The 25,845-nt window shown below is 37.0% G+C and overlaps 1 long non-coding RNA gene across 2 annotated transcripts in view; it reads left to right on the forward strand.

Moving 5' to 3' along the window:
• Window positions 1–1,183: 1,183 nt before the first annotated feature.
• LOC141520876 (uncharacterized) overlaps window positions 1,184–25,845 on the forward strand; it is an 84,899-nt gene continuing 60,237 nt past the window's right edge. The window contains exons 1-2 of one of the 2 annotated variants that reach the window (XR_012477785.1): window positions 1,184–1,338; window positions 24,764–24,943. This is a non-coding gene — a long non-coding RNA (uncharacterized LOC141520876). The remainder of the gene's footprint in view (window positions 1,339–24,763; window positions 24,944–25,845) is intronic. The other variant, XR_012477784.1, reaches the window with a different exon arrangement.

Below are 25,845 nucleotides of genomic sequence, written 5' to 3' on the forward strand. Positions count from 1 at the left end.
CACTTATTGATCTCCTGTCTGAGAAATGTCAGAAACTGAGAGCTCTTCTGTCTGGAGCATTTCCATAGGTCTGCGGTACCTGACTTCTGGGTCATCTACCCACAAACACACACACACACACATACCCACACCCACACCCATGCCCACACACATGTACATGCACACACAAAAACACATATACTCACACAATGCATTCACATTCATACCCAAATATATAAGCTTGAACACACACATTTCCAACACAAATACACACACACACACACACACACACACACACACACACGCACGCATATATCTCTTTATATCTCTGTGACATAAAAATCTATTTAGAATCCCCAGTGTGAAAGAAAAGTCTTCTAAGAAGGGATGACAATAAGAGAGAGACAGGAAAATAAAGGGAAGAGAATAAAAAAGAATGAACATGAGAATGAGTAAAGGTAAGAAAGTAAGATAAGAAAAGGGAGGATTTTAATGACAGTATAGGAGCAGAGTTTAAATCAGGAAGGATTTCATAATCTCCTGCTTCTACCTCCAAATTCCCTTCCTCTCCTGCCACTCTTCAAATCAGGAATAGACATAGAATAGGTGGGTGAGGATCTGGGGAGCTGAGTTAATCTAGAGAAGGGCCAAGGTCTGGTAGAATAAGGGAACTCTTTGTTTCCAGCCTTCCTCTAGGGATCTCAATAGCTGTAGTAGAAATGAATCACTGTGAGGAGAAAAGGGTGAAAGGGAGTTTCTCCCTGGCAATCCCCATCCTCTGTAGGGAAATTGGAATCCCAGAACCAGGGCAGTTTAGGTAACTATTTGAAATGCCACAGTCTTTTAATCATTGGTACTCTTCTCCCAGGCTGCTAGCTTGCTGTCTTACATACAGGTCTATTCCCCGTCTTAGAGTTAAGAAAATTAAAAGAATGGGATTTTTTTTTCAGGAATGTAACTGACCCTTAGGCTAATCCTAGGAAAGTGAGACTGAGGCTTCCTCCTCTAGGGATCAGGACAGTTGGGACTATGGCAAGTATCCCAAATGCAGGGAAGTTTAGCTGTAAAGTGATTACAGAGGATTCCTTGAAGCATATTGAATAAATCCATGGTAGGCACTGATTAGCAGAAAGCTTCTACTTTGTCACATCATAGAGGGACCAACCAAGTGGGACAAAGGTAGCAAGAAGGGGGGTCGGGTGAAGAGGGGAGAGGACAATTGCCCAGGTGCCATAGCAGAAGAGATTATAATATCATAAAGAGCAGGAAGAGACCTTTAAGCTCCTGTAGTCTAATGTTCTCCCTTTTACAGATTAGGAAACTGAGGTCCAAAGCAATTTGTCCATAGTCACATATGAGGTAAGTGAGATTTAAATCAAGACTCTTTGTCTCTATAATCAGTATCCTCATCTACCAGATACCCATACAACAGAACATTCTCAATGCTCATATTAATAGGTAATTATAAAGGTTATGGAGGAGAGCAGTCTTTTTGGTGTTATGTGTTTATATTTGTATACCTGAGAAAAGAAGGTAAGATGGGAATTGGAGATGAAGGCTAGAATATGGATTAAAGGATCATAGGAATTAATATTGGAAGAGATTTTAAACATTACCTAACCCAATTTTCTTCAATTACAGATAAGTTTAAGTGATTTGTCCACAGTTGCACAGGGGAGATAGTGTGTGTCAGAGTCAAGATTTGAACCTAATATAAGAACTGGTAGCTTCTATTCAGTCAAGTTCTTTCTTAGCCTGACATCAGTTCTACGATTTCTCAAAGATAACATTTCCATTTTTAATGGCTTCCATTCAAAAATCCAATTTTAAAACATTTGAGCAACTCCAAGTTCAACACTCTAAATAATATGCAATTAAGTGTGTCCATCATGACAGAATAAAGTGGGCAACATAAAAAGTTGTAGTATGATGATTATTTCTATGGTCCCCTATCATTTGGGCTGGACTAGTTATTTTCCTTAAAGGGTATTGAAGTTTTCCTTGAGACTTAATTGACTCAAGACACTAAAGACTCCTCTCTGATAATTAACCCATAGACCTCCATGGGCACCTCAGAGTCAGGAAGCTAAACTAAGGTGAATCAATATGGCATCCTTAATGCATATCCTTGTTGAATATCCTTCCCCTGCAAAGTCTAACTAAATCTCCTTTAGTTAACTTCCATGTGGACTACAGATATCTCATTAGGTTCTAATATTGAATCTAAACAACCAGGGGATCATCCTGGTCAGCCCTAACCTATATCAAGTAGTAGTATAAAATACATAGTAGATGGAAGCATGCTTTTAAAAAAAAAGTAGGGAAAGCTAGTAATGATAATAGATTTAGAGCTGGAAAGTATCGTAGAGGTCATGTAGTCTACCCAATCATTTTACATAGAAGAACATTGAGGCCTAGAAAAACTTAATTCATAAAGCCATTACTTTTTTTAACTTTTCTATACTTCCTAAAGTGAAGAGAATTTTCTCCTTCGATAAACTTTATCAGCTCATATGACTGATCTTATAGGCAGGTGTGAATAAAGATAGGTACACATTGCTTTTTTTCCTAGTTAATTCCTGCCTCTGGTTACATCATGAACTGAGAGGAATTCATGGGTATTTTGGCTAATGAGGACTTGCCATATTTACCATAGTATGGTAACATAATGGTAGCTATTCTCATCTGCTATAAAACATTTTCTCAACAGATGCAACATAAATGTATGAAACCAATCAGACATATCAAATTCACTTAAGAAATGTGATAGTCCCATGCAGAGTAGTCCTGCCAAGTTTGCTCAGGATCAATCAGTCATAGGTGAAGATTCTGACTTGAGCAATTCACTGAGTGAACACTCACCAACACAGTATCTGGAGATATAAAGACAAGTTTAAGGATAATATAAACATGGGTGTATACATACACATTTTATGTATATACATACACAAACATATATGTGTGTATATATATATATATATATATATATATATATATCTATATATATATCTATATATATATATATATATGTTTGTAAACTATCTCCTAGGTGATTTAAACAAAATTTTTATTTTATTTTTTAAAAATATAAATAAGTATCTATTTAGACTCAGATAAAATTATGAATTGATCCACAATGTTTCCAACTTCTAATTCTGTATCTGCTATCAGGGCCAAACAAAGAGCAAACATGTGAAATCTTTCACAATGGAAACCCAAACATTACTGGTATTGATTGTAAAGACCTCATGCATGGATTCTCAATCATTGTATAGACTGGCTTGGCAAAACCACTGGGGATTAGTTTATCACTTAGTTTTCCAACTTCAGTAGATAAATGAGAACAAGACCCAAAGGAATGATACACAGAGTACTTCAGTGTAGGTGCCTTGGAAGGAGGGCAGAAAAAGAATTCCAGAGTAGGGACTATAGAGATGACCAGCACAGAGAAGGGGTTGCAATGGGGAGACCTTGAAGTGGAGGGAATCACAACAGTCAAGGAGCAGCATTCCCTACTAGTCATGGGTTTCTCCAGACAGTCACCATATTTTATTCCCTTGGGGATGGGGAAGAAGAAACCAGAAAGGTGTGTAGTCTAACTCCATAGAAGGTATCCTTCCACTTAGATCCATACATTGCAATATTATCTGTTCGAATGGGAGAAAGCATCAGATTTTTCAGTGACTCCTTTGTTTACTCTTCTTACTTTCTTCCTGTACAAATATGCTTTCCTCCCAAGGGAAAACTGAGCTTTGGGAGCACATTAGTTAATGATCAATCCCAGTTTCACCATCATTTATAGTATTCTGAGGGCCTAGGGACACTCCAGCATTCTTCAATAGCTATAGTTTTGGGACAATCCTAAAAACTGTCTTTTTTGAAGTTCCCTTCCTCCCATAATTTGTAGGCCAAGAAATTGTGCACACCTTCAAATAATTATACAAATTCAACAAATAAATGATGTTTTCAAAAGTATCCATAGGTTGGTTACTCTATGTTTAGGTTCTTATAAGAGCCTTCTCCAACCCATGATAATTAGGAAAGGGAAAAAAATAAAAAATACAGATAACAACAACCAAAAAATGATGAAAGAAAAAGAAAGATTATTTTCATTGTTTCTCCCGCAGACACAGAGTATTTTTCCAATGAGCTCCCAAGGTACTTGGCACTCTCCCAGTAAGGATTTGAAACATAAGGTCTTTTACCCTCAGGTGGGAAATCACACTGTTCTGAGTAAAAATTATTCCAATGGATCTATGCAAGACATATAACAATCCAAATGGAATTCCAGACAAAATTTCTCCAGTGGATCCATTCAGTACATAGAATATTTCAAATTGATGTATAGAGGAGTTACTCTATCTCATCACCATTCTAGTAGATTTTTTTCAAAAGAAAAGAAAATCAAACAAACTCCAAAGATGTGTAATATTTGTAAAAAAAAAGAATTAAGCATTTTTGTTTAACTGAAAATGAAATATTCTCTCATATTCCAGATAAGCTCCCACAATATATTTTGCATTTATTGTCCAACCTCAAGGGAAATAACTTAGGAATGACTTCTCTGTTTTCAAGGAGCACTTTGGGCCCCCACTAAGGTATTGACTTTTAGTAATCATCCATAGGGTATTATTAGTTTAAAATAAAAACATTTAACAAAATGCCATAGTAAGAAAAATAAAAACAAAACATCCTCCTCCCTAGCTCCTAAAGAGCATCCTCCTATATGCTACGCAACAGCAGTAGGAAGAATGGGCACATTTAGGAAACCTTTGTGGTAGAAGTCATGTAAGGAGCATGTGTGGACAAAGCACATGTATGAAGGTTTAAACACAGAAAATACATTGTCTAGGGCTCAAATGTTTAGTGATACACATTAGGGAATATGAATAGGTAGGGCATGCATAAAGAGGGACAAATAATTCCAGTGATGCTCCTGGGTCACCGATGTGTTCTAATGTTAGTAGCATACTACTTCTCATTGGTCTTTTCCTTTCTCCTGTGGCATGACTCCTCTGGATGTCCTTCAACCAGACACTGTTTCACTGGCCATGATCTGCCAGATGCTTCTTTGCTGGTTGCATCACTGAGTTCTACTCAGCCAGATGGAATTTCTGCTGCCTCCAGTTTCTGACTCATCTGAAATCCTTGTCTAGCTCTTGTTGCTGCCATGTTTTATTGTTTTATTTTGCTCTTTTGTGTTTTAGCATAATTCCCATATATTTTCCCCAGCTCTCTTAGAAAACACAGAAATCCTTGACTGTGACCAAAAAAAAAAGGTCTCTTTTTGTCTTCTACTGCCCTACTCACATAAGACCCTTGGACACTGAAGCCTTTCATTTCTCTGGTCTTAAATCTTCAGTCCTATACCAAACTCTTTAAAATTAAGATAGGGTCTTTCAAGCTAGTTAAGGTCCTTGGCTTTACTCTTTTCTTTGGACTAGGTTCCTAGGTCAGAGGTCAAATTGCTCTAGGAGAATTTCTAGGGAATTTCCTGATAGAATGATAAGCAATCTATATACCACCTAACTTTAATCTTTTAAGGTTAGACTATAAATCTTATTAGGAAATGATTATGTGTTCAATTACTACCAATTAGTCCCTAGGTTTCAGGGTTCCCCAGATCTCAAACCTTAAGTGACCTCTGTAAATGAGTGGGTGGGGAGAAGTTGCAGGGACAATAGCTGAAGGGACAAGGTCACTGTATCCTTCCCTGGTTAAGCTGCATTTCTAGTCTTTTCATTTGTAAATACAATTAGCCAAAGGCTCTGAGTACAAAGCCTCTATAAATTTATATATCTGTAATTCAAACTAGGATCTCTGTGAATTAAGAGAAGTCCAAAACTTATTGCAAATTTTGTGCAGGCTAATGAGCCCATCCCCTACAAGATATATAGAATGTTGTGAACATATAGAGAATGCTTCTTGATATTGTTCCCCATATGAAAGAGGTTGGGGACACTATTTTCTGAAGAGTTGCGATGACATGTGATGGATACACCACTAGAGAGACTTTGAAACATGGGTAAATATTCTGTCACTGTTCTCATTCATTCTTCACTTTTGAAGAGGTGCACTGACATCAATGGTTGGTGTCTTGACTAATGGGTGAATTGGATTTAAGCAAGGCAGAGTTCAGTTAAGTCATCAGCCTCATTCTCTCTTCCAAAGTCATGGAAATCCAGTGACAGGACAAAAATCAAGATTACCTGCCAAGGCTCAGGAAGGAATAGATAACCTTGCCATCTTTGATATCTGACCAAGCTCTAAGCACTCCAAAGCATCTGCTTCAGCTGCCTTCATGGCTATTAGAACAAATTGTTTTCATCTGTCCATTCCACAAGGGAAAGTTTTCACATACTTGGGATAGATTTCTCACTAACTCACTGATGAGTTTGAGGTTTCTTGGTTACCCTCAATCTGGTTTAGCCTGTCTGCTGAGAAGGTTTTACTGGGGTGTGACCATTCTGAGTGCTACAGCTTCTTTTGGTAACAGAGGAGAGTTGGATGAGGGGCTGCTCATCCAAAGATGGTGAGCATCCCTGCAAAGGGCTTGACAAGCCCTTATACCAGAGGTGCTAGTCCTTTCAAATACCCCATATATCCATATGATCTATTAACCATGTGAAGGACAGCAGCTTTTTTTTTCTCCTTACTTTTTTTTTAAAAATAAGCAGCTAGGTGGTACAGAGGAAAGAGCACCAGCTCTAGAGTCAGGAGGACCTGAGTTCAAATCTGACCTTAAACACTTGACACACTATCAGTATGATCTTGGGCAAGTTAAGTAACCCTGATGGCCTCACATCTATGGCCATCTCCAGTCATCCTGATTCATATCTGGATCCCAGATTGCTCTGGAGGAGACAGTGAGATTGGTGACTTAGCACAGGACCTCTCACTCAAATACAATTTATTTACTTGTCATAGAAGAAAGGAAGGAAGAAAGAAGAAAAATTTTTGTATACTTCAATCTTTATACAAACATGATTCACAAATAAAGAATGAATTGGGAGAACATTGAAATAGTTTATCTGCCAGATCTATGGATAAGGGAAGAATTTAGGACCAAACAAGATATAGAGAGCATTACAAAATGTGTAATAGGTAATTTTGATTTATAAAACCAAAAAATTTTTGCACAAACAAAACTAATGTAACTAAAATTAAAAGTAAAGCAGAACAATTGGGGGGGGGATTGTGCAACAAATTTTTTTTTAATTTTTAATTTTTTCCAATTACATGTGAAGATAGTTTTCAATACTCAACAAGTATTTCTGATAAAGGTCTCATTTCTCAAATATGAAGTTATAAGAAAACAAATTTGTAAAAAACACAATTGATAAATTTTGAAAGGATACGAACAGGAAACTTCTAGACAAAGAAGCTTCTTTGACTGGCAACATGCAGAGGTGAAACTAGGGGGTATTTAAAAAATCCTTATTTGACCTAATTCTATTTCTCTTGCTTGGACCCCTTCCCTTCATATGATTATTTCCTGAATAATGGTGTATAGTGACAGAAAATGCTGTTAGGATCTCAGACTCTTCTTTTGTGGCTAACAGGTGATCCTGTGAATATGGGCTTTGGTTCTTAGCTGTGAGTATTTGTTCTTTATCTTTTTAAGTAAAGAATGTGGAGATTCACAAGGTCCTTATAAGTTTTAAAAGATCAGGAGAGTGAGGCTTCCAGGAATCTAGCAATTGAGTCCATAATAGTTTTTGCAGTCAGCTTAGCTTTGATATTCCCCAAAATGAATGGAATGACCTTTGAGATCCAGTCCAGTGGTGGTGGTGTTTAGACCTTCAGACATGCCATACTCTTCAATGGAGTGGTTTCCTCTATTTTTTCCCTTTCACTCATTTTATAGATGAAGAAATTGAGGCAAACAGGGTTGAGTGACTTGCCAAGGGTCACACAGCTAGAAAGTGTCTGAGGACATATATGAACTCAGGTCCTCCTGACTCCAGATCTATCACCTAGCTGTCCAACCCAGGAATAGCTGAGGCAAAAAATCAGCAATGATGTTGCATTTGGATGTGAACTGCCTTAAGTATGAGTCTACTTTCCCCCAAAACCAAGGTGATATAATGGAAAGTATACCTCTGAAAAGGTGGAGGGAAAGTTCGAATTTTTGTTTTTGTGTGTCTTGAAGTATATATTCCTTTATAAAAGTTAAATAATGTTATTTAGTTAAATGAGACTGTAACCATTGGCAACTAAGGCAAAGGGATTATCTATACACACATCAAGAATGTGGACTCAAGAAGAAAAAAGATAACACTATTAGAAGAGAAAAGATAACCTTCCAGGTTACCCCTAGAACACTAACTGAAAATCTTCTGTAGGATAGTCATTCCAGAGAATACCTACTACATGTTGACAGTGTTGTGGAAGGAAAGATCATCAGATGATAGAGTCACTCTCAGCTTGACAGATCAGGAAACATTTCATAGAGGAGACAGATTTTGAACTGGAAGGATGGATAAGATTTCAATAGGTGGCAATGTGGTCAGGGAGGTGGGAGAGATGGACCAGGGAACTATCAAGGTAAAACCATAGATATGGAAAAGCATGAGAAAAATTCATGGAATGTTGAGTCATCCAATTTGCTTGGAGGATAAAAGGTAAAATGCTAGGTTAGAATCAGATCATCAAGGGGCTTGAGAAACAGGTTAGGAAGTTTTGCCTTGGTAGGGCAGTGGAGAATTTTTCTTTTTTGTTGTTTTTATAGCATGACTTCAATATCTGACTTGTGCATTGATAAATCTTGCAATTCCTGAAGGCAGGAAGACAAGTCAGGATGCTGTATCAAAAAGTTAGATGAAAGTACCAGGTCTATGGTAAGGGCAATAGGAATAGAAAAGGGATAAAAAGTTGCAAGAGTTATTGATGAGAAAGAATTGATAGGATTTGAAAAATTGTGCTATAGTAGAGTATTAGATTCTAAGTGATCTTCCCCATCATGCTGCCCCAGACACACGCTAATTATTGGACAATAAGTAGGTGCCTTAACTTCTCTCATCTGTTAAATGAAGAAAAATAGCAAATGTATAACAGAGATATTATATGGATAAAAAGCTAATTGATATAGATAGTCAACCTCGACCTCTCTTCTCTAGTTGGACTTTTTAAAAATGTGACTCCTTCTTGGTTATTTCCATGTTGGATAAGAATTTTGCAAAGCTGAAAGTACTGTATACATTTAGGCCATCTTTATCATTAGCAACTGATATAATTAGTGAAGAAATAGGCTGGTTCAGGATGCAGATGGGAGAGAAGTAAGAATATGCCTATGGTATCTGGGATGATTTTACTACTAGTGAAAACAGGGAAGTCAGAAAGAACACATGGTTTGGGAGAGAGAAGAATTCAGTATTGGACATGTTGCATTTGTGGTGCTGATAGGACACCTGGGTGGAGATGATGAGCAGACACAGAGTGAGAAAATTCTCATTAGCAATGAATGGAGTTTACCACATAGACTTGGATAATGACCTATGATATTAGGGCAATAGACTTATGATAATAGTAATCATAATAATGATTCATAGAGTTTCAAATTGCTCTTAATCTCTTTTTTCTATCAAAGAAGTACCTGAGTCCAAGTTAAGGCACAGGTCATAAATACCAGTTTCTGCTTGTTATAATCTAAGCCCAGTTCTACCCCTTGGAGAAATATGTGGTTAAATGATTATGGCAGAGATATTGTTGAATAATACAGATTTTGTTTTTGTGTTTTTTTAATGTGGAAAACAAAGCCAAGTTTTTGGAGCTGGCATATGTGAAAAAAATGGACTCAGGACATTCCTAAAAAGATGACTCTCCAATACTGCTGCTATTTTCATACTAATGTAATTCACAATGGATTTCTCCTCCTAGGGCCATTTTCAGGAGACGTGAGGATCTGGAGTAAGTCTCACCCTAAGCCTCCTCTTTTCATGCTAAACTAGATATGCTTATGGTTAGAGACCAGGAAGACCTATAAAAGTAAGAGTAAGGGTAAGAGCTACAAAGATTTTTACTTGGATGGAAGAGAGATGGCAGGTGGAGAGGAGAGGTGGGAGAATGAACTGATGAGTGAAGAATAAGGAGATAACAGACTCCCATAAATAAAAAAATGGGGGAGCTGACTAGATAATTAGTATGAAAAGATCTGGGGTTATTACTAGATGACAGAACAATATGGGAACCCCTCTACTCCCTCAAAAAATGATTACAAATTTAGGTTGCATTAAGAGAGACATTTTGTCTAAAACATTTGGAATGTTGTGCTCAACTCTGAGTACTGCATTTTTTTCTTTTTTTCTTTAATATTTATTCTCATTTTGTACAAATAATGTTTTTATACATAATAAAATATTCTTGTTTAAGAGTAAACGAAATACCCCCTCTCCCCCATAAATATAGACTCAAGCGATAAAGTAAAGGGGAGAGAGAAAAAAATTAAAATTAAAAAAATAATAGCCAGGCAGTGCAATGGATGGAGCACCAGCCCTGGAGCCATGAGCACCCAAGCCCACATCCGGCCTGTACACCCAACAATCACACAGCCATGTGACATGCAAGCCACCCAAACCCCACTGCCCTGCAAAAACCAAAAGAAAAAAGAAAAAAAAAGACCCAAAATAAAATAAAATAGTAATAATGGTAGCAGTGGCTGGGTGGTGGACAGAGCATTGGCCCTTGAGCTAGGAGCACCTAGGTCCAAATACAGCCTCAGACACCCAACCCCATTTTAAGGAGTGCAGTGAATTCTAGAGAATTCAAAGGGCAACCAGGATAATTAGGGGCCTTGAAAATGTCCTATATATAAAAACTGGTGGAAAAACCTGAGAATGTTAGCATATGAAAGAGAAGATTTATAGGAGGTCAAAATAGGTGTCGACATATTTTGAAGGTTATAGGACTCTAGCCAAGGATGTCATTTAACTTCATTGTGCTTAAATATGACTAGTAATCTGCATTGGCATAGGGTTTTTTCTGCTGAAGAAATTCTAGCCCCTTCACTTATCAAACAGAGAAGAGATTAGATTTTGTCTTAGATGGCTAAATGCTATGGTGAATAGAGGATTGGACTTTGGAGTCAGGAAGATCTGATTTCTAATCCTGCCTCAGACATTTATTAGTTGTATGACCCTGGGCAAGTCACTTAACCTCCTCTAGTTTCAGTTTTGTCAACTGTAAAATAGGGATAATAAGGCTACCTACCTCTAAAGGTTATTGTGAATATTAAATTAGATAACATATGTAAAGTACTTTGCAACCATTAAAATGTTATATAAATGTTAATCATTATCATCATCATCATCGTTGTCATCATCATCATCATTATCATCATTATTACTTGACCCCAGAGGAAAAAACTAAGTAATGGTTGGAAGTTGCAGTAGAGAAGATTTAGGGATGACCTAAGGGATAAAAATTTCCTAATAATTTGGACTATCCTAAAATGAATGCTAGGATAGGGAAACAGCAGTTTTTTTCCTCATTAGAAAATAAGGGAAACATATTTTGCTCTTTTCAAGTCTTGCAAAATCTCCTTCAATTATTGCTGACAGCGGTTCAGAGATCACATGTATCACTTTCCAGTATTCTTGTATATCATTCACTGGTTCTAGTGACTTGATTTCATGGAGGACAATGAGGTGCTCCCATATCATTTTCTTAACTGCCTTGGGTTTAACTTAGCTTTTATATAACCAATTTATTTTGTTCTATCCTTCATCATTCTGAAAATCATTCTCCTTGAAAAAGAGTTGACTACTTCTGTGTTTTCTCTTTCTCTTGTCATTGGCCCATCCCTCCCAAGATGCCCTTCCTGCCTCCTTTTGATTTTCCTCTTACTTCCAGCTCATTAACAAAGCTCTTTCTGGATTGTAGCATTCTTTATCAGCTTCAATTCATCCTGAACATTAGCTCCCTAAAGAGGATGAATTTGCCTCCTGTGTCTTTAGTTGACCTTTTTATTTTCACTAATATTCTCCTCCCTATGTTTTATCAACTGCTTTCTTTGATAGCTACCATTTACAGTGTTTACTGCATGTCAGTCACTGAGCTAAGTACTTTAAAATTATTATCTCATTTGATCCTCACAAAAACTCTGCTATTACTATTCCCATTTTATAGATAAGGATGCTAAAGTAATCAGTAGGCCTTTCTAATACTGGTCTAGGTGTTGTATCCTCTGTTCCATCAGATGCCTCTGTCTGGTATCTGGATTGCCCCTCCCCACTCTGTGTTCAGTTAAAAACTTTTTAAATTAGATTCTCATCTCTCAAAAAAAAATATGTAATATTATACTCATAGTATACTTTGCCAGTTCTAATTAGGTATACTCTATCACTGTCCAAGAGTATATTGTTCCTCTATTTTAAGCTGTGATCCAAAAATGCAAACTCAACTGTATCAAGGAGAGCTCTGATCAATTGAGTCCTCTAGTCTGATTGATTCAAGGAGAAAGGATGCAAAGGGAAAGTAACAGAGACAATGAGGTATAAGAGTGCACCCCATTAGTCTCTAAGTGGCCCATTTGCACCTTGTAACAACTCTTCAATCAGCCATGCCATATTGTTTATCTAATAAGTAAGCTGTCCCCACTTAAATTACATTTTAGAAAGCCAGTTATGGAAGATGAACTCAGTTCTTGAAAAAGCCCTTGAAGACTCACTCTTCACCTTTCCCTGTATTCCACTTAATGAGTGAGGTAAAGGAGACTTATTTTTCCCCACCCCTAATTCAACCATCAAGGTAATAATGATAATGCAGCCTGCGCCAGCATTCACTTGGGGGGGGGGGGTAGAATTCAGCATTGGAGTTATCTAGTCAGAAAAAGCAACTAAAAATCCAGTTTTCAACTGGGATTCTTTTGTGGAATGGCAGATCCTAGAGTCAAAATTTTGCATGTCTTAGGATGCAGAGTGAAAATAGGAAGATTTCATCAATCGCTTCCTAAAACTCCAAACTGAAAATACCAATAAATGTTGCAGAAAATTCCCAAAGTTTCCATGTCAAAGGAAAAATATAAGAGAAGCTAAAAATCATCCAGCAATATTAGAACCAAATTACAAAGTTTTCATATCAAAGCAAAAAATATGACAAGTCCTCAGAACAAGCAAATTCAAGTATCCAGGAGTCATAGTCAAGATCACAGAAGACTTAGAACTACTATAAAGGAGACAACATTTTGGAATACTATATTCCAAGAGGTAAACAATGAAAGTTTATAAATATAAATTACTCTGAAAAAACAAATATAACTTAAAATTGAAAAAAAGTTTTGTTAAAATAGAAGACTTTCAAGATTTCTGATAAAAAAAAGAGTTGATTAGAAACTTCGAGATGCAAAACCAGAGACAAGAGAAATCTAGAAAAGTAAATAATATGAAAAATTAGAAGGGAATAAATGATGATAAAGTAATTATATTAGAAGAAGAAGAAGAAGAAGAAGAAGAAGAAGAAGAAGAAGAGAAAGATATCCCTTAAGAATTTTAATGTCATCAAAGGTCTCAGAAGGAATAAAGATAAACAATTGTTTTATTTTGCTAGCTTTAAAAAAGCAAATAAAATACTATAGAAGAAATGAAGAATAAGTAGATGAGCTTACTATTTCACATGAATGGGATGGGGGAGATGAATATATACACACATAAACCAAGAAGAAGGGAGAGTAGACATCAATAATCTCACTCTTTATCCACTGAAATGGTTAAAAAAAGTTGAACATGCACATAAACACAATATTGGCATAGAACATGAATTACAATCAAAAGGAAAACAGAGTGTGAGAAAGGAGTATAGTATGGAGAGAATAGATTCTCTCTATAAGTCACAAGAAAATAACTTTCAACTATGGATGGTTGATCAAAAAGAAAACATAAGTAGCCAAGATCAAGGTTGGTCCAGATTAGCAAAAAGAAGGGGGGGGGGGGGGAGAGCAATAGGATTAGACCAATTCAACATTAGTTTATGATATTTACAAAATTTTTGCTCTTTCCCTAACTCCTTTTTCTTTATAACAATGAACTGAATAAGGGCAAAGAGAAAAAAATGAAATATTATGATGTTGGATACAATTATCAATCAGAACAGTGAACATGAATGGGATTCTCTTCTATTTTATGGATAAATTTAAATCATTCACACACCCATAAAACACAAGAGGATAATAGAATAGATTAGAATACTGAAATCAGCAATATGTTTTTATATAAAAACATGAAACATAGAAATTGACCAAGAGTCAAATTGAGGGACTGAAGAACTTTTTATGCTTCAGGTTATATTTTTTTTTAAATCACAGGAAACAGTTATGCTCTCAGATAAATAAAAAATGGGAAGGAAAGTAATATGGTGCTTAAGGGTAGCAACAATCATGAAATGATATCAGTACTTAATATATGTATACTAATTTGTATAATATGTAAGTTTTTAAAAGAAAACTTAACCACATTATAAATAGTAATGGAAAACTATAATATTTTGAGATTCTAATTTACCTGTTTCAGATTTAGAAAACTTTAACAAAGCAAGAAAGTAAGAAACTAAACAGAATTTTTAAAAATTTAGATGTGATATACTTTTTTGAATTATTGAATGTAAATCAAAAAAAGTGTGTGTGTGTGTGTGTGTGTGTGTGTGTGTGTGTGTGTGTGTGTGTGTGTGTGTGTGTGTGTGTGTGTGTGTGTGTTCCTCTGCCATAAATGATACCTCTACAAAAACCATATGTTAGGACATAAAAACAATCATTAAAAGATCATAAACATTCAAAAGAGTAAAAATATTGAACACATTATTAAGGGTCACAGGGCAACAAAATATCATAATCAATGAAGTATAATTGGAAAGACTCAAACTTAAATGAGGACTAAATAATTTAATATTGATGATTTAGTTGATCAAAATCTAAATCACAAAAATATAAAGGGTAATTTCATTTGAAAATGAGAAAACCTTTAAGATGCAGTCAAAGCAGTCATTGGGGGAACATTTACAAATAATTAGAGAGAAATTAATTGATCAGGGTCAGGCTATACTAATATAATAAAAATGAAAATACTATTTAATTTAATTTTAGATTTAGTACCATACAAATCATACTAGATCTAAAGATAATAACAATAAAATTCATCTAGAGAAGCAAAAGGTCAAGAAATCTCAAGAAAATGAAAAAAATTGAGGGCTTAGCAGTACTAACTAGTTCTCAAACTATAATACAAAGTTATAATCATCAAAACATTTGATAGTGATTACATACTAGAAATAGAAACCAATGATACATATTAGATATATAGTAGTTTATTGTTCAATATGCCCAATGCCAAAGACCCCAGCCTTATACCAACCAGAGAACTATGTGTTCCATTCAGAAATATGTATGGAAAGCAGTGGGGCAGAAATTAGGGTTTGACTAACATCTCATATTCTTTATCACAATAATAAGTTCCAACGGTTGCATAAGAAATGTTTTTCATTATTATGGAAAAGGGAAAGTTTCTGACCAAATAAGGAAATGTTAGAAAGGATCTCCTTTGGTGAAACTGACTGATTTGATTACACAAAATATAAAGGTTTTTGTAGAAAGAGAAATAATTGCATATAAATCTGACTTTCATTTTCCCATTAGTGAGAGTGGGCACACACTTCCATAGAATCTAGTTTGAAGACACATGAGAGGAGAAATCCCTGTGCCTAACAAGTCTGGACTTTGAAATCCTTGGGCCCCTTTGGGAACAAAACTTCATTTCTGTTGACTGTTCTTCCTGCTAAATAAAGCCATTCTTCTGACTCTTAACTGTTGAAACAGCAGCAAACTCTTTTCACCCACAACCACCCATATAACTGGACACTGATAGTACATGTAATATTTCCTAAAGTCATAGAAAGGACAACTTATGGAATCATACAGAGTTCTAGGTCTGGAGTCATCTTCATGAGTTCAAATCTGGTCTCAGACACTCTCTATGTGACCCTGGGTAAGTCATTTAACCTTGTTTGCCTCATGTTTGACTCTTTGTGACCCTATCTTGTCAAAGCACTAGAGAGGTTTACCATTTCCTTCTCCAGCTCATTTTACAGATAAGGAACTGAGTCAAACAAGGTTAAGTGACTTGCCCAGGGTCACAATACTAGTAAATATCTGAGGCCTGATTTGAACTCAGGAAGATTAGTCTTCCAGACTCCAGGCTGGTGCTCTATTCAAGGTGCCACCCACCTGCCCATAAAAAGGTCTTTACAAGTATATTCAGGAAAAAAAAAAGAGAGAGAGTACACTGACTTGAGAACTTAAAAGGGAGCTATTGAACTCATTCAGAACTTTCCTGTGGGGCTGTTCTAGAAGAAAAACTTTGCAAATCATAAATCAACTAATATTCCACTTCCAATGGAAAAGAAGTGGAGAAAACATACCAATAATGCACTTCTAATTTCTATGAATTACAAAGGTTGACATATCATATAAATTTTTGTACTTTTAAAATATGAACCTCTTAACCTTTTCTATAAAATAATTAAATCGTGAGTTATTTAAGCATAAAAACCATAAGATAGCTTCCTATCGTCTAGTATCTTGTCAGTTTTTTGAACATGAATGAAAAAGGTTAAGAGGGCACATCAAGAAGAATACTACTTTGAAGATTAAAAAAACTCAACTGTTTTTCCCTTTTCACTGTAAAATTGATAAATGTTTTCTAAATAACAATTACCTATGTAAAATAATGTATTTCAGCTACTGGTGATGGAATTATGCCAAATTATGAATCACTTGTACAAACTGGAGAAAATACCTCATTTTCCTCATCTGTAAAGTGAGGTGGAGAAGGAAATGGCAAAGCTCTCAAGTATCGCTGCCAAGAAAATCCCATATGGGATCAGACATGACTAAAAAATGGAGATAATAGAACTGACTTTAGAGGGTTGTTGTGAGGATTAAATGAATTAAAAGCTTTTTACAAACCTTAAAATATTAGAATAGTTAGGGGGCCCAGTGATAAAGTGTTAGGTCAAGAGGACTTGAGTTCAAATCTAGCCTCACTTACTAGCTGCTTGCCTCAGTTTCTTCATCTGTAAAATGGGTTGGAGGGGAAATAACAAAGCACTCCATTATTTTTGCTAAGAAAATCCTAAATGGGATCTCAAAGAGTCAGACACTACTAAACATAGAATTTTTTTTAGTTTTTCAACAGGGGTTTCTGCTTTAATCTCATCAACTTCAAACTTCTACCAGAAAAGCACTTTGTGGTAAAACAGGAAAAGAGCCCTTCATGCGTTTCTCCCTCTATAACTCTTTCAAATTACAGAGTATAAGACAGTTAAACAAATACCCTTAAGAGCCCCCATCTCCAGATTTAGATAACATTAGAAAGCAATAAGACTGAGTAAGTTTTAATTATTTTCACATGCCTACAGCAGCTAACAACCTTTACACCTACATAACCAGCATTCTCAGTTCTCTATCTTTCTTGTTGGAGTGACTCTCACCATGAATGACTATGAAAAACTGTCCATTTTCTACACCAGTTAGCCAAACTTAGAGTCACATAGGACTCCTGAGTGATGCTATTTTTGTATTAGACTTTCCAATCTTTTTTTCATGATATTATACCGGCCAGCTTGTCTATCTCTGATCTAGAAATCAACACATTTCTGCCAAAGTCCCAATAAAAAAATAGAAGTTTCCCTCAGTTATTTGTCTTCAAGATTTTAGGTGGTTTGCTTGTTTGCAAAAAAATGACTAATGTGAAAATGTTTTACATAGTTGCACATGCAATAGCTTATTGTTTCAGAATGGAGGGAGGGGAGAGAGAATGATAGAATTTGGTACTTGAATGCTAAAAATTATTTTTACATGTAATGGGGGAAATATTATGTAAAAAAGAAAACTATTCACCATCATACTCCTTTCTATATTTACAATTTTCTCATGTTTTACTTATGAATAGAGTACTTCATGGATTCTATGATCCAGTAATGATGGACTTTGTACTGTCCTCCACTCTACCACTTAACTGTACCTTTCCACTGGCTGTCCCCTAGCTCTCCCTACTCACTTCTACTTGTTGACTCTCTGGTTTCCTTCAAGACCGTGTTCAAATCTTATGTGAGAGGCATGATTTGGTCCCTTTCTCCTTCTCTCTTCACCACAGCCTCAACTCCAGGAGAAAACATATATATATATATATATGTATATATATATATACATATATATATATGCATTGTGCCTCTTCCATTAGATTATGGGCTTTAAGAATAGGGACTGTGTTTTTGTCTTTCTATTTCTTCCCAGTGACTGGGAACAAATGCTTAACTGACAGTGTTAGGAAAGCTATGAAATACATAATTTATTGCATGTCTTCTAGGACTTCCCTATATAGTTAGAGAGATAGAAGAGTACGTAAGAGGAACATGATCTATTGGAGGGCTTTCCTCCTGTTCAATTTAAACATATCTCCCACTCCCCAGAATATGGTCTATACAATTATGCCTTATTCTGATGACATAAGCAATCCTTATTGGTTTTTAGTGAATGGGACTACCTCCAAGATGGTTGGCTGGCTGGGATTCAGGAGGACAGACTCTCATTGCAGGAATTGCTCTTTGCACTATCCTATAAAGGAGAAAGACAGAAATCTCTCAGTCTTTTTGGACTTCTTCCCTTTTTCCCTATTTAGAAGACATACTGATTTTCAACTCAGTAGATTTTGTTCTGTGAGAGGGAAGTCTGGGAATGCACAGTCTCTTCCCCATAGCAACCAGAAAAGCCTACCTTGAGACAGGAATATCTGGGAATTACATGGGTTCACTCACAGTTTTTCAAGGACAAGTTAGAAGTTCTGAGCTCCTGCAAAAGCAGAGACGAATGTATACGTGTCCATATACCCAGCAAGAAGAAATATAAACATTCTATCTTTTTGATCAAGAAATAGCTGAAGTCAAAGCAATAATAGAGTTTCTACAGAAAACTTGTGCTTCTCCACCTTGCCTTGGAAGGCTAGGGCCACATTTTGGTGAATGGAAATATTCCTGTTTCAGAGAATCCCTTCCATGAAAGGAAGAATTAGGACGAAGGAGGGTGGAACCAAGATGGTGGAGTAAAGGCAGGGACTCACCCAAGCTCTTCCTCAAACCCCTCCAAATATCTTTAAATAATGACTAAAAAAATTCTAGAGTGATAGAACCCACAAAAAGATGGAGTAAAACAATTTCCAGTCCAAAACCATTTGGAAGATGGGTGGGAAAAAATCTGCTGCATTGGGGTAAGAGAGGAGCAAGATGTAACCATGGCCACTCTGGAACTGCCTGGCCCAGCAATCCCCAAAAGGAGGTTAGGTGACTGGATCATTAGCAGCAGTGGCAGCCCAGAAGACTGCCAAGGCCATCTTGGAAAGTCAGCATAAGTCTGTAGCACCAGGGTGAGAGTGGCACACCACCCAGGGCAAGCTTCAGCAGCACAGACTGGCCTCAGTGAACCAGAAGCAGTCCTTTGGGAGCCACTGGATCATCAGGAACAGATGCTTCCAGAGCTCTCAGTCCATACATGGTAAGGGAGCTAGAAGGAAATTACAGGGGTCTCTCTGCTATCACTGAAGCAGGATTCTGCTGTTTTGCTCATACTTGGATCTGGGTTGCAATCTTGGGAAGAGGAGGAGCAGTAACACACAGACAATAACTTTAATATTTTTTTCCCCAAATTTTGGGCTCCAAAATTAAGGTACATCTTATACATGGGAGTGTTTTATACATGGGGGAAATATGGTGATTTAAAAACTTTTGAACTGAGAACCATGATTAAAAAAAAAAGAGCCTAGAATCATCTTTCCAGAAATTATCAGGGGAAACTGCCCTGAAATTCTAGAACCAGAGGGTAAAAAATAGAAATTGAAAAAATCCACTGCTAACCTCCTGAAAGAGATACCCAAATGAAAACTCCCTCCCAGGAATGTTATAGCCAAATTTCAAAGCTCCCAGGGTCAAGAAGAAAATATTGTAAGCAGCCAGAAAGAAACAATTACTTGTTTTTTCAATTAGAGTGTGTGGGATGGAAGGAAAAGACAAAATTTAGAACTCAAGATTTTAAGAATGAGTGCTAAACTTGCTTTTACATGTAATCAAAGAAAAATAAAATTTAAAAAAACTTGGAGCACAAAGAACTGCTATCAACTTGCATTCTGTTTCCAGGAAATATTGATTAACCCTGTCTTAAGAGTGTGAGAGGGTGCTCACCTAGCTAGTCTGAGTAAAAAGTCCAAATAGATATGTGTGACATAGATGTGTATGTGGGGGATGGGGGTGGGAACTCATTATGCATTAGACTCAGAGAACAACTTCCTATTTTAGAAATGTTGTTGCTGTTATTTGTCCTTTGGAACTAAGGAATTAAAGTCCAAGATTTAGAATCAAAAGAGAATTTTAAAGATTTTTTTTTTAGGTTTTTTTTTTGCAAGGCAAACAGGGTTAAGCGGCTTGCCCAAGGCCACACAGCTAGGTAATTATTAAGTGTCTGAGACCGTATTTGAACCCAGGTACTCCTGACTCCAGGGCTGGTGCTTCATCCACTACGCCAGCTAGCCACCCCAAGATTTTTTTTTTAAATTTAAAATTTTAAAGATCACAAAACTGAAGAGTTGGAGAGGTTAAAGCAGAGCCAGAACTTGAAGCCATGACTCCAGAAACCCATTTCAGTGCTCTTTCAATATGCACCTCAGGGCCTCATTAGTCAGTCTGTGGGATTGGAGGGTTCTGAGCTGGAAGGGACCTTGGAGATAGCCTCATTGAGTCCTTGTTACAGAGAAGAAACTAAGGTTCTGATAAGGTTCAGTAACCTGTCCAAGGCAACATAGATGAAACCATCATTTGAACTCAGTCAGGGTTCTTTATGGAAGGTGTGGTTTAATGGGAAAAGTAGTGAATTTGGACACAAAAGTCCTGTGGTTGAGTCTTGGCTCTGCTTTCTACTGAGAAAGTATAATGCTCATGGATGATGAATTAGGAGTCAGGAAGTTCTGGGTTCAAATCCCACTTTTCTCCCTTTTTTCATATTTATTTTATTTTTTTTTTAATAAAGCAATGGGGTTAAGTGATTTGCCCAAGGCCACACAGCTAGGTAATTATTAAGTGTCTGAGGCTGGATTTGAACTCAAATACTCCTGACTCCAGGGCCAGTGCTCTATCCACTGTGCCACCTAGCTGCCCCTATTTTATTTTTAATTTATGGAATAAAATAAGCATTTTTATTTCAAGTATAATAAAAAAATTATTGCTCATAAAACTGCAGATCTTTTAAATACAACATGTTGTTTCTTTAAATATATATAATAAAGGGGGCAGCTAGGTGGCACAGGGAATAGAGCACTGGCCCTGGAGTTAGGACAATCTGAATCCAAATCTGACCTCAGGTACTTAAAACTTAATTATCTGCATGACCTTGGGGAAGTCACTTAACCCCATTGCCTTGCAAAAAATCCAATAAATAAATAATAAAGTTATTATGTAAATTTCTTTTTCCCCTTTTTCCCTTCTCCATCCCTTCCTTAGAGTGAGATCAAATCTCACTTTTTGATATTTGCTTAAAATTTATCCTTAACAAGATGCAGAACGTTTCTGAGTCTCACTTTCCACATCTGTAAATTGAGACTAATAGAATCTCTGCCTTAGTTCAAGTTCTGTCTCTGCTGCTTGGGTGTCCCTAGGAAAGTCACTTCTCTTCTAAGAGTCCTAAGTAAATCCCGCAAATTCTAAAATGCAGAGAAGATGTTGGCCTGCACTGTTTAGTGGAGAGAATGTCCTCATTTGGAAGTTTCCTATGCTAGTGAAATCACAGGACCAATCCCTATCATCAACACCCAGAAGTATGTGAAGATTACATGAAATAATCAACATAAAATGCTCAGCCCACTTTAAAGTGCTTTATAGGTAATGACTCTGATGAGTTTAATTTACTTAGTCAAATCTCAGTATCCACATTGATAAAATTAGAGTGTTGGACAGGATTGTCTCTAAAGTGCCTTCTAAATCTACATTTTAGAGCCCTTCAAACTATGATGTTCTTCTAAAATTGGAGAATTCATGAATGATAAAAGGCTTTGTGTGGCAGCCTTTTAGTTTAGCCCATGTACAAAAGGAATACTAGTATAACATTAGATGACAAGATATCCAGCCTTAGTGGAAAGCCTCTAAACAAATGGAATCCACCAAAGGATCTCCAGATGAGTCATATATCCTGCTTTTACATAGCTCTAATTGTTAGGAAGTTTTTTGTTATGTTTTGTTGTGTTTTCTCAGAATTTAAACTGGTCACTTTGTAACTTCTCCATTGCTTCTAGAGTTGACCTCTGGGGTCAGAGAGAACATGTCCAATCCCTCTTTCATATGACAACCTTTCAAATATTTGACCACAACTAACATACATTGAGGCAGAGAGGATTATGATGATGGATGAGGAGGTGGGGTTAGGGAAGGGGATGGGGATGAGAGGATTCTAGTGCCATCCAGTGGCTCTATTTTTTTAAGATTTCCCCTGGCTCCCATCTCGAATTGTTTGGATTCCAACAGAAGAGATAGACAAATGGTGACTACAAGACGAATAAGATACTACAGGGAGATCAATATTTGTCTATCAACCAGTCACTCGGCATGATGTGGTTATTTTGTTGTTGTTTATGCTAGATATGAGTGACCACACGGGGAAGGGAGAAAACCAAAGGGTTCTTTTTCTATCACTTTGAAAATCTTTCATTTTAAAAAGCATTCCTTTGCCATCATAGCAAGAACAATATAGAAGTGATGACAAGGCTAATGTCCAAACAGAGAACTGGTCTTAATATGTTGAAAGAGCTATAGAATTATGAATATGAAGTGGGGGAGGGAGGGAAATAATAGGTAAAGTATGAATGAAGTCAGGAGATTTCTATCTCTGGGCACTGATAGTTCCAGACCCTGCAAGTCTCCCTGGAGCTGACAAGTATATGGTGGGAACTTTTAGCTTAAACCCACATTGCATGCTGCAATTCTGTGCCTCCTCCTTGGGTCAGATTGTGCTTCCAATAGCCCACAGGAGATGTAAACAGAGAATTTGTGGGGGGGGGGGGGGCAAGTTTTACTGGATCTTCCTATATCCATGAGTCTAAGCCTCTAAGGGACAATCAGGATTCATTTATCCTCTCTTTTATAGGTTCCAGGGACCTTCCTTCACCACCTTAGTTTCTCCTAAAGGAGAAAAAAAATTATATTTTGTCTTTTTAATCAATCCATCATTAAGCATTTATTAAGAACTTACCAGTCCTGGGCTTTCCAGCATCAAAAGGACTTTTCCCCTCTCCAAACCTAGATGAAATCAGTTTTGAAGGTTTGAGGGTGAAATGATGATGGTTTCAATTATTCCCATGGATCTCTCTCTATTTCTACCTCCCTTTCTCAGGTGTTGGGTGAGTTCTTTTGCCCCAGGGTAACAGGTAGGTCCTAGGAAAATTCTGCCTTAAAGAGGTGGCTGGGGCCATCCTCTTACAGAACCTTGAATTTCATGCCAAATGTCAAATTAGCCTTTCATGAGAGCTGGACCTTGTTCTAACCTGGAATTGCCCTTATTAGTAAAAGTTAGCTGTTATGCCATGCTTTGAACATTCATTCCTTCCTCCCCCCATTTATGGACCTCAAGGAGTAGGAGTGGGGAGATGGAGAAGGGGGGAATATGTGGTTGGGGTGACTTTATTCCCCACCCTATTTCTGATCAACCACTGGAGCAAGGAGGATCTGCCACCCAAGCAAAAAATCTAAGACAAACACTTCCACTTAAAACCTTCTCTTCCCCACAGTCCAGGACAATGACTATTGGCTGATGGACAGAGCAAGGTTCAAATATGTCCTTTCTATGGATGGGATCCTGCATCCTCCCTTATCCTGTCCCAATTTGTGAAACTGGTATATTGTAACATAGTCCACAGAAAGGGGATGGTGTGATGTGCTTTGGGAAAGTCTCAAACTCAAGGTTTTTTTCCTCATTCTCCTAGTTTGCTTGTGATTATTGTTTCTATCCCTCATAGCTATTATATGGCACTCTCTGAGTGACCTTATGATTTTGACTATTTTAAAGATTTGAAATAACTACATAAATAAAATTTCTCAATGTTCTCAAAAAAAAAACCTTACTGTGTACTATGCCCTGGGGAAACCAAGTATAATGAAACTGTCAACATATATAGCTTGGGGATGTCCTGTGGCTCAAAGGGAGATATAATAGATTTCTCTAGTCTTTCCTTCCACCCCATCCCCACCCCCTTGTATTCCTTCCAGGTGGGGAAATATAAGGTTAGTGCCAGAAGCTTGGTCCCTCTGCTTTCCTTGGAGAGAGAGAGAGAGGGTAACAGATTAGAAGCTAAGATTGCAACCCTTTCCCATCAAATACCAATTCCATAGTGAGCACACATGGCAAACAACAAGAAACCTAATTGTCTAAGTGGATAGCAAACAGAAATCAGGAAAAATACAGTAGACATAAATATGTGTATGTGTATATGGATACATCCATATATATGCATATATGCACACACTTATATACAACATTAAATATATAAGATGCACACATATACATGCAAACATGTAGAAATCTGTGTGTGTTTGTATATAGACACCGATCAGACAATGTTCCATTGGGAGCAGGGTAACTCCACTCAACCAACAGAGAGTGTTCCAAATTTCACACAAAGGGGAAATTCCCTGAAGACTCTGGTGTAGTAAACTGGGGATAGGAGCATTAGGGAAAACTTTTAACTCCTTTCATATCACTTCTTCCCAGTCTTATTCTCCCTTCAGTAACCCAAAATGGTGTTTGGCATGGTTCATCTTCTTTCTTGAAGCTGGAAGGACCACCAGAAATACAACCAAGTCACTGCGGAGCTCAGTGAAATTCATGAGTTTGAAGACACTTAGGAGATTGGAGTTCTCTTCTTCTTCTTTGCCTCATCCTTCAAGTAAGGTATTTCCTTCAATAAGTAAAGAATCCCCTACCAATGGGCTTTGGGAATCTGGTTACAAAATAAAAAGTGAAAAGAGTCTGTACTTTAAAAGGCTATATAAACATAAATCAATGCATATAAGAGTACATGAGTGATTGCCTTAAAGTAAAAGATACTATTATTTGGAAAGACTAGGAAAGTCTGATGCAGACCCATTCACTACCTTCCTCTGCCCCTTCCCCCTAAAAATGCTGGGCTTGAGCTGAATCTTAAAGGAAGCAGGGAGGCAGGATGTAAGAGGAAAAGGTTAAGAAGGAGAGCAAATGATTAGGAATTGGGAGATGGATTGTTCTGATAAGGAATAGCAACCAACAGGTCAATTTGGCTGGACCATTGATAATATGGAAAGAAATAATGTTTAATAATACTGGGAAAATAAGGAGGAGTTAAGCTGGGAAGACTTTTAAATGTCAGTTTATATTTGGTTTGAGAGATAATGGGGAGCCATTATAATTTATTGAGTAGGACCATCTTCTTAGGAAGATGATCTTGGTAGTTGCATGGAGCCTCTTTTCAAAGTCTCTCTTTCCGTCTCCCATTCTCAGTCTGCCACTATCACTGATCACACCAGTCTGAGCTGTTGGTCACCCTCTTCTTTATATTAAACAACTGAAGTAGAGTAATACTTAGGTACTGAAAGAAAGGGGCAGATGGTGTAACATACTGATCTCAAAGCTAAGAAGACATGGGTTCAATTCCTACCTCTGACAAATATTGATTATGTGACTTTCTTGACCCCATTTGGAGTTTTCTTGCAAAGATACTGGAACAGTTTGCCATTTCCTTCTTCAGTTCATTTTACAGATAAGGAAACTAGGTAACCAGAGTTAAGTGACTTGTACAGGGTCACCTAGCTAAGAAG

This window comes from Macrotis lagotis, chromosome 1 (genome assembly GCF_037893015.1).
Source record: "Macrotis lagotis isolate mMagLag1 chromosome 1, bilby.v1.9.chrom.fasta, whole genome shotgun sequence".
Taxonomy (NCBI): Eukaryota; Metazoa; Chordata; class Mammalia; order Peramelemorphia; family Peramelidae; genus Macrotis; species Macrotis lagotis.